Below are 10,228 nucleotides of genomic sequence, written 5' to 3'. Positions count from 1 at the left end.
ATTGAATTGCCACTCTCATACTTACTTTTCCCTTCTTTCACTTTCTCTCTTGTAAGGAGCATCTGTAGTGCCTCATAGATAAGACTCTAGTAGTCTTTCTTTCGTGGGTTCTCAAGTTGAATACTCTACACTCGGATTGATATAATTCTAACTTGAGCTTGAATTATTAATGGATGATTTGTTTGTTCTTTAATTCCTGGCAAAAGATATATGCAATGTTAGTTCAACAAATATTGATTTATAAGCAGATAACTCCTTTATTATTAGAGTAATTATTCTTACAAACACGTAGGATCATCTTGAGAGTACATTTCCCAGGTAAAAAGTCCCACCAAGCTAAGTATTTGCTTCTTTTTCCTTTGGATGGTATGCAATTTGATCACTATACACCACAATGGGGCTCCTTACTTGGAAAGTACCATCATCCCAAACCAAAGAGGCAGATAGTATATCCACATTGATTTCTCCCTCCACGCTAAGCTTGAATGACTTTTTCTGCCCCACAGATGTGAAGTGAAGAACTTTTGGCCTTACATCGATGTTTAACATAGCACGAGCAATGATCTTAGATTTATATTTGGATTTAGAGAATCCAACATTAGTTACAGTCCTATAAGAGGAACGAAAAATGAAAGGGGATGACATATTAACTTGGTAGGCAAAGGATGGGAGATTCAAGTCTCCTGGTGTTTCTTTTTCAAATTGAGCACAACTACTACGATGATTCCTAGTAATAGCTTGAATTTTTTTCTTATCATATTTGGCTTGTTGACACAAGAACTTCACATAATCAATTTCCCTAGCATCATAAACCAGCCCGGGATTCACTGCCTTAGCAGGGTTGATTTGCCCAGCTCCATATGCAAATTCTGCGTCTGGATTCATAACAGGACTCAAAGGAATAGCTACAAATTATAGAGCAAAGAAATCCATTATAAGCCATTCTAAAATTGGTTAATCAATACATAGGTGCTTCAACTATATATAAATAAGGTTTAGGTAGCATTTAGATGATGGATTTGAATTTAAATTTTAGATTTAAAATTCATGTATTTTAAATCCTTTGTTTTGATAGTATAAAAGATTTCAAAGCTAAAAGAGAGACGAGTTGAGAATTTAAGCAAAATAAAAGATTCAAAATGATGAGGTTATCTACATTCTTTATTCAAATATAAGAGATGAAAATTAGAGAGGTAAACATTAAGAAAATGAGATTTCAAATACTTAGGGTCTAGAGGAAATTTGAAATTATAAGAATTTTATTATAAAACATGGACTTGGTTTAGATCTAAATTCAAAGACTTTTATGTATCCAAATAGAGGATTTAGTTCAAACTTAAATCCAAATCCAAATTCAAATTCTTATGCATCCAGATGCACCTATTTTTATGAGTGATTACCTGTGGTCATGAGGGCAGACTTGATTGCAGAAGGGGACCAATTAGGATGGAATGATTTTACATAAGCAACAATGGCAGTGACATGAGGGCAGGCCATTGATGTGCCAGATATTATATTAAAACGCCTATCTCTATTATCTCCTTTAACTTCTGAGATGGGAGATAAGGAAGACCATGCAGCTAAAATGTCTACTCCTGGAGCACTTATATCTGGCTATTATAACACAACAACACAAAATCATTCAACCTATTGGTTATTATTCTAATTTTTTAAAAACCTTCAAAATCACATGTTCTTTGTAAGTTAATGTCACCTTAAGTATATCAGGTGTGAAGGGGTTAGGACCTCTAGATGAGAAGGATGCTACATAAGGAGCTAATAAGTCCTTTTTGTTGTAAGTTCTTGATATTGTTGCTGTTGGATTCCTAATGATAGGTACCATATTGCATATAAAATATACATAAGGGGTGAAAAGGAACAAAACACTAGCAATTATGAGCTAGGGTCTCTAATGTGCTATTCTCTAATGTTTTTTATAATGTCCCGACTTTCCAATTTTGTTTTCCTTTTTTCCTTTAAATCATTGACTTTTACATAAAATAAGAGACATTTTTATACCTTGAAGTCCCAAAACACTGAGGTTTTGTATTTTTTTTATAATTTTTCAAAACTAAAAGGGTGATTTCTTAAAAAAATTATAAAAAATTTAAAACTTCATTGTTTTGAAAATTCAAGATATAAAAATGTTTCTTATTTTATGTAGAAGTCAATAATAAAAAAAAATGAAGTAGGAAAGTTGGGGCATTACAAATGACATTAGAGAAATGCATATTAGAGACCCTTAACTCAGCAATTATTGGCCTTAAGGTTGAGAATTATACCTGGTCGATTTCATGTAGGAGTATACAAGTCTACCATCCTCTAGACTAATGTCAATTGCAGGAAGAGCATATGAATAAGCATTATCTTTGGGATATATACTTGCCACGACAACACCAGCAACTTTAAATGAAACCCCATTATCTAAGAATGAAGAATCACACACAATAATTTTTTCCTTACCAATTCTTTGTCTAGAGAGTCTTTTCTGCATAACCTGTGATCTCATATAATGTTACAAATATTTACTCCAGCAATCCCATATTTCAATCAATGAAAAATAAATTAGTACATTATCATCATATGTACCTAGATTCTGATGAATTATGTCCACCTTTGACATTAGGGACATCTTGAGCATAAATTATTGGATAATATTATTTTTTAAGTTAAAAGTGTTAATTGAGATTCCCTGAAATCATAAAAGGAAGGGGTGAATATATATATATATATATAGGGTGTTATAGTTTAGGGAAAGTCACCATAAAATCCCCTATAACCATTTAAAATACCCAGAGGTCCTAAGAATACCCTAAAGAATTATCAAGTCTTGTTGACTTAGAGTAAATAAGGTTAAAGTGACAATGAGTAGAATGCCTATGTTATAAGATACATGATTAACAACTTGGCAATAAACATTCATTATAGGACAACAACTATTGACAACTGAGGCATTTGCCTTTCACCTAATAAATTTACACTTGTCATTGATAGATGCCTCACTTGTCAATAGCCTTTGCTATGTGGTGAATGGCTATTACCAAGTTGTCAACTAGGCATCTTATAATCTGGGCATTTTGGTCATTATCATTTCAATCTTATTCACCTTTAAACCTTAGGGACCCAATAGATATTTTTAAATTTAGTGGGACCTTTAGGTATTTTGAATGGTTGTGTGAACTTTATGGTGATTTCCCTTAAAGTTTATTGAATGAGTTAATGTAAGATTAATTACTACTTACATCAAAAACCAAACCATTTCTTAAGTAAAGCTTGGTAGAGAACTTTCGATCAATAGTTGAAGCAGCCACAGAAATCAACCAAGGAGCCAATGTGGACATTGTGTAAGCCTTAGGACCCTCATTACCAACAGAATTAGATGTTAATATGCCTCTTGCCATGGCATGAAAAGCTCCAATTGCAGTTTCATCCTCAAAATACTCCACAGGGCTTTCTCCTCCCACAGAAATAGAAATAATGTCAACGCCATCAGCAATAGCTTCATCAAATCCTGCTAATGTGTCTACAGAGTAGCAACTATTACTCTTCTTGCCCCAACACACCTTGTACACAGCAATACGTGCTGATGGAACCCCTCCTCTTGCTGTCCCAGAGCCTAGACCTAATAGACTAGCCGATCCAACTGAGTTTCCAGCAACTGTTGATGCAGTATGGGTACCATGTCCATTTATATCAATTGGACTTTTTATATCATCTTTCTCAAATTCTCCTGTGACTCGAAAATATTTTGCTCCTATTATTTTGCTGCATATATATACATGCACAAAAACAAAATTATTGTGAGTCTGATAGGGAATTGGTAGTATGGGATTCCAAGTTGCATATTAAGCAGCATGGGATGCTCAGTAAGATATTTAAGTAGATGGATTCTCTTGCCTTAATAATTAGCTCGTGGGGTAAGGTTTCTCATATCCCATTTAAACACTTAACAATTGGTATTAAAGCATGATTGTTAGCAATTCTAAAGGGGGCTACTCTTGAAAGTTCTGACTCACATGAGACTTGGTAGTCACATTAAGTAGTATGGGATGCTTAATAAGGTAAGTAGATCGATTCTCACACTTTAACAACTAGCTTTTGAGGTACAATTCCTCATCTTACTTATGTACCTATCTATTAGTATCATAATCTAACTGTCAGTAGTTTTGAAGAGGGATGCTCATAGAGGATTTTGACTAGCACAAGGCCATGTTAAGTGCCATAGACTGCAAACATTTAATGGAGGCTTGGCATTATATGGTATACTAAGAGCCAAAAGCTAGCTATTGAGTAGAGAGAACCAACCTACTTATTAAGCTATTTGCTTATGTATAGAATGGAATAATGGAAATGTGTGTTCACGCAATGAGATGTTGAGGAGAGATATTTACTTGTTACAAGTAAAGTTGTGGCATGAGCCCTTCCATTTAGCAGGTGGAGGACCAAATCCTTTGTCACAGAAGCTTTCAGATTTTGGCCAAATTCCTGAATCAATGACACCCACAATTATGTCACTCTCCAAATCACTTCTTTTTACTTTTTGAGGAAGGCCAATGAAATCCCACGACCTTGTTGTATGGATTTTGTTCCTTCTATTTGGGAAAACAGACACTACATTCTCCATTCCTGATCAAATATCATCAAATGAAATCAGCTTTTTAATTTTCAATTTATATATTGTGATGTATAATAGCTATAGAGAGATTAAGGACATCTTATTATTAATTAATTTGATACCAGCCATTGTTTTGGCCTCTTCATCAGTCAACTTCATGACAAATCCATTGAAGCTCTTCCAATAGCTGTGCAACACTAATTCTGGTGCAAAATCACTGCAAGATCAATCAAATAATTCCCATTCATTTAAAAAGGTCAGTCTTATATGTACATTAATTCTCTCTATCCACTTACAAATTGAAAAAGTATACTACTTTTCAACTAAGATTTGATTTATGTCTACTACAAATACCATAAATCATTATTTAACACATTAATTATTGGTGTTAGTTAATGTACTCTTTCTAATCCTATTTATAAGACTTCTTCTCATAATCTTCAATAAAAAGAATTATTTTAAATGAAACAATTAGGACTTATTGTGAAAAATACCCTTCCAAAACACTAAGTAAACTTCACCCAAACTCACCCCTCTCACAATTTCATTTTGTTACATGGTTAAGAGTAATTATAGAAAATTACTAAAAATTACATTTAACTAACCTTAACTAATTTCATATCACTACAATATGTTTTCCCTCTAGCAACACTTTGTTTTTTTTAACAATAGTTCAAAAAGTGTTGCCTAATAAATGCAAAAGCAACAAATACTTGGTAAAATTTAAAAGTTATGTCTTAAAATGAATTGGCAATAGTTCTCAATTGTTGAAATAATTTTTTTATAGAAGCAACATAAAATTGTTGTCTGTAAAGGTACCTTTATCACAACATTTTAAAACTATTCCATTTTCTAACATAGGAAAAAACAAATAAAATTCTCTTTAAATTTTCTTTTTGGCAATGTTTAAGAACTGTTGTCTATTATTTTCCTATACATGAAAAACATTCACTTTCATTTTTTGTCATACATTTGTTTTTTAATTTATTAGTTTATTAATTAATTTTTTTCAAATTACTAATTTCTATAATTTATTTACTTATTTATTACATAATTAAAAATTAATTTTTTTTAAAATATTTCTATATATTGATCTCTATATATACATACTATTTTACTTTGCCTTACATTACATGATAGTGGTGTTGGGAGATAGAGTAATCAAAATTTGAAAAAAAAATATTTATGATTTTTTTGAAAATATTCTTTAAGTATCTTCTAAAAATAATTTAATACAATAGATAATAGAGAATATCATAAAAATTAGTTATGGTAATTTGGACAGGTCAATTGTATTTGGATTCGGTTTAAAATATTTGAATATATAAAAAAGTTTATATAGCTAAACCCTACCTTAACACATTGGGCTTTCGCCCTTGCCTAAATACCTATATTGTTAAATATTATTTTATTTTATTTTATTTTTGGAGCCAATTTCAATTTTTATCTTAAAAAATTATTATTTTTCAAGTAATATAACACCACAACGTACCTTTTTTTCATTCTTATTAAAGTGAGACTAGACATTTGAAAGAACAAAAAGGAAAGCATATGAATCAATCACTTGTATTTTTTTAATATTTTCAATCAATATTAAAAAAAATAGTTATTAAAATATTAAAACTTCATTTAAGAATGCAGAATGTGTGAACTGGAAGTCTGGGAGAGGATTTGTGAAAGCTATGAAAAAGTTAAGGTGCGTTTTAATGTCATAATAATAACAGCATCATTATAAATTCTGGTATGTGGGCTCGCCCATTCAGGCCTAGGCTTAGCCTATATTTCTTTAAATTTATTTAAATAGCCCGACAGACTTGGTTTGAATTACTGTCTCTCATAAAAATATGAAAATAAGTGAATATATAATAAAATTTTAAAATAACTCATAAAATAAAAATCAATAAATAATAATCAGTTATGATTATATTAACCAAACAAAAATAATTTCAACTTTTCATACAATCTCAATGAAAAAGATTATCTTTTTATAAAATCTTTAAATCTTTAAACTATCCAAAATCACTTATTTTTAATTTTAAAAAAACGTCATGATAATAAATCATAATTTTAGCAAAGTGTTGCTTAATAAAACTTAAAAATAGTTGCCTTAGAGTCTTAGACAACACTGAACTTCGCAACATTTTAAAAACATTGCCTAAAGCGGTAAGCACCATTTTTATAACAATTTTTTAACTGTAATTGTAATAAAAATATTGTAGTGGTAAAATTTGTATAATTAAAAAGTCCTTAAAATAAGTAGATAGTACAACATAAGCTACAACAATGTAAAGAAGACAATTGGCCAAAAAAAAAAAGAAAAATTAATCTTTTAATCTTTCAACTTTTAACTCACTTGTAACTCAGTCCCTCAACTTTAACTCGCTGTAACTTAGTCCCTCAATTTTTGATTCACCTATAGCTCTTCCTTATTTTTTAATATTTTTTTTTAAAATTTCTTATCAAATAAAAAGAATAAAAAAATGCTTATATATTATTTTAAAATACACTCATCTTACTCATTGATGTGAGATATAAGTTAAAATGAAAAAAAATTAATAAAAATTAAGGGACTAATTTGTAAGTGATTCAAAAGTTGAGGGACTGATTCATAGACGAGTCATAGTTGAAAGATTGAGTTACAGTGAGTCATAGTTGAAAGATTGAGTTATAAATGACTTAAAAGTTGGAGGACTAAAAGATTAATTTTTTCAAAAGAAAAAAATGTAAAGAAGACAAACCTGCCAAGGACGCTTTGAGCCATGGTGGCGTGTAGTGATGGCAAGGATGAGGGGTTGATACCACTGGGATGATGGCCCATGTACACGATGTAAGTCTGCATATATAAGACTAAAATCAATGGGATTCATCTGGATGACAAATTCAAATGTTATATTAGCTATGAAGGTGGAAGAGAATGCTTCAATGAAAGGAAAAAGCAGAGTAATGAAGTGCACACACACGCAAATACACACACACACACACATAAAGAGAGAGAGAGAGAGAGAGAGAGGAGGTGGGGGAATTAAATAATGGTCATGTCATGACTTATGATCACCAATTCCAAGAGAGAACTCATCCCAAAAATAATATGTTGGATAAGAGAGCTTGTCGTACTTATAAACTTTACTTTACTTACAAGACTTCCTAACATAAAACTTATTATAACAGTATCACCTTATTTGAGAGTTGAGCTCCTACTGGTTAGACTCATTCAAATGTTATATTAGCTATAAAGGTGGAAGAGAATGCTTTAATGAAAGGGAAAAAAGAGAGTAATAAAAGGCCTGCGCGCACACACAAATATATGCATGCATGCATGCATGCATGTATAAATAGAGATGGACGGAAGGGAGGAGGGGGAGGAATTAAATAATGATCATGTCATAAGCACAAGTACAAAAAAGGAACCTATCAAAAGGACTAACATATTATGTATGGGAGCCTTTCACACTTATAAATCTCACTTTATTTACATGTGAGACTGCTCGATATAGAACTCATAATAATGCCACCTTGTTCGAGAGCCAACCTCTTACAATTCAAAAGACTCCATGAGTAGCTCTCTTCATAACACTGGCCTCTCAATATAAAAGCACCAATGTTACAAACACAAATACAAAGGACAAGCCCATTCTAAAAGACTAATTTATTGGGTGGGAAAACTTCTCGTGTTCATAAACATTACTTCACTTATGAGGTTCTTAGAAGTTGGACTTATGACAGGTCGCAAGAGAGGGAGCTTGTAATTAAATAAATTCCATTTCACTTGTAAGGCATCATAATGTGAGACTCATGGAGAGCCAACCTCCTATGCCAGTCAAAAGCCCTTTTAATAATAAAAACATCAATGTTATGAGCATAAGTTTAAAGGCAAAATCCATCTCAAAAAACTAACTTATTAGGTGAATGAGCCACCCATATATTTTATATACCCCACTTCACTTATGAGAATCCTTAACGTGGGACTCATGACAGATCATGAGAGGGAGCTTGTAATTAAATAAATATGGTGCTTTAATGAAAGGAAAAAATACAGTGTAATAAAGTGCAAAACACCCAAATATTATATATATATATATATGTAGAGGGGGGAGAGTGAGAGAGGGAGAAAGAGGGGGCGATGAAAATTATAAATAATGATCATGATAGAGAACTTGTAATTAAATAAAGAATATATGGATTTGCCTTTCGATCAGCTGGCTTAGAGTGAGCAATGAGAATGGAAGTGAGAGAGAGGAGGAGGAATAGGCGAAGAAGAAAAGGGAGAACCATCTTAATTTGATTCCGGAGATATTGATAATGCTGCCTATCAGCCTATGACTGACCTTAAGCCCTTCCAAGTCACTCTTTATATAAGCCAAGCCAATGGCTACTGCTCCTACTTCATCGTCATATATCATTCATAAAAGAAAAGGCCAAATTATTATTATTATTGTTGTTGTTATTATTATCAAGTGATATATATCCAAACTACGTACTGTGATAAAAATATCAAGATTCATTCATAATTGGGACAAAGTCACGTCAGCAGACTCACACACACAGCATTTTACTGTGTCGAATAGGGTAAACAGTAAAAGAATTCACCACTAGGAAAAGAAAAAGCAGGAAGCACCAAGCCATAATCATCATTACAAACCCATGTGGCTGAGATTACTTCCACTTTGATTTTCCTTGTTTTATTTCTTTGTTTTTTCCATTTTCTCTGTCAGCCTCATCTCATCTCAAATCACATCTTCCCTTGTTTTTTCCACGCACTTGCTTCGTCCTATTCATGGATGTTAATTTGAAAAACACTTGCAGCGGTAACAATAAGCGGCAATTTTTAAAATTCGTCGCCAAAACCCTGATCTTCATCAATGACAGTTAAAGTCGTGGCTGATACTTCAGAAGTCGTGGCTGATACTTCAGCAACGACACTAAAATATCGTCGTTAAAAGGGTGAGTTTCCTTAGTGACTTTAATTATCATCGCTGAAGGTTAAATTTTCAGCAACAAATTTAATTATTGTCAGTGAAACTGTAACTTTTAAGGACAACAACTTTAATTGTCACCATAGAAGGTTAGACTTCCAACAACAGTTTTTTTTTTTTGGCTTGCGCATCGCTATCCTCGGCTTTGCCCAGACTAATCTTCTTTTAGCATTTTAAAATATATTTTTAAAATAATGAATATATATATTTTTTATTTTTTAATCTAATATTTAATATTTTAAAATATTAAATAGTTTCTACAGTTGCATTTGTTGTTGCTCATGATTAACTTTTAATAGTGATAAGTTTCCTTTTTCTATGGCGACAATTTTTGTCGTTACAAATAAAATCAGTGATAGAAGTTCTCGTAATAATTTTTTTATTGGCATTGAAAGTTAATTTTTTAATAGTGTAATTAAGATTTATTATTAATTATTCATATAAAGGTAGCCCTAACATGTTTTTTATATGGGAACCGGATCCTCATATTTTAAGATAATGACCACAACAATAACTTTTTATCCCACGAGGTTTGGTATATGTAAATGAAGTACAATTAATGGTAAAGGTGAAAGTGATAAAAAAGATAGCTAGCAAAAAAGATATCTTTAGAAGAGTTGCTTTTGTTTGGGTCAAATAA

General features: G+C 31.7%; 1 pseudogene; it reads right to left on the bottom strand.

Annotated features, from left to right (window-relative positions):
- Positions 1-222: 222 nt before the first annotated feature.
- Positions 223-8,918, bottom strand: LOC129317947 (cucumisin-like; annotated as a pseudogene).
- Between the last annotated feature and the right edge of the window lie 1,310 nt (positions 8,919-10,228).

Source organism: Prosopis cineraria, unplaced genomic scaffold (assembly GCF_029017545.1).
Source record: "Prosopis cineraria cultivar Desert tree isolate PC_DT_omini unplaced genomic scaffold, ASM2901754v1 PC8, whole genome shotgun sequence".
Classification (NCBI taxonomy): Eukaryota; Viridiplantae; Streptophyta; class Magnoliopsida; order Fabales; family Fabaceae; genus Prosopis; species Prosopis cineraria.
Note: the sequence above shows the minus strand (reverse complement) of the source record. Positions and strands in the feature narration are given on the sequence as shown.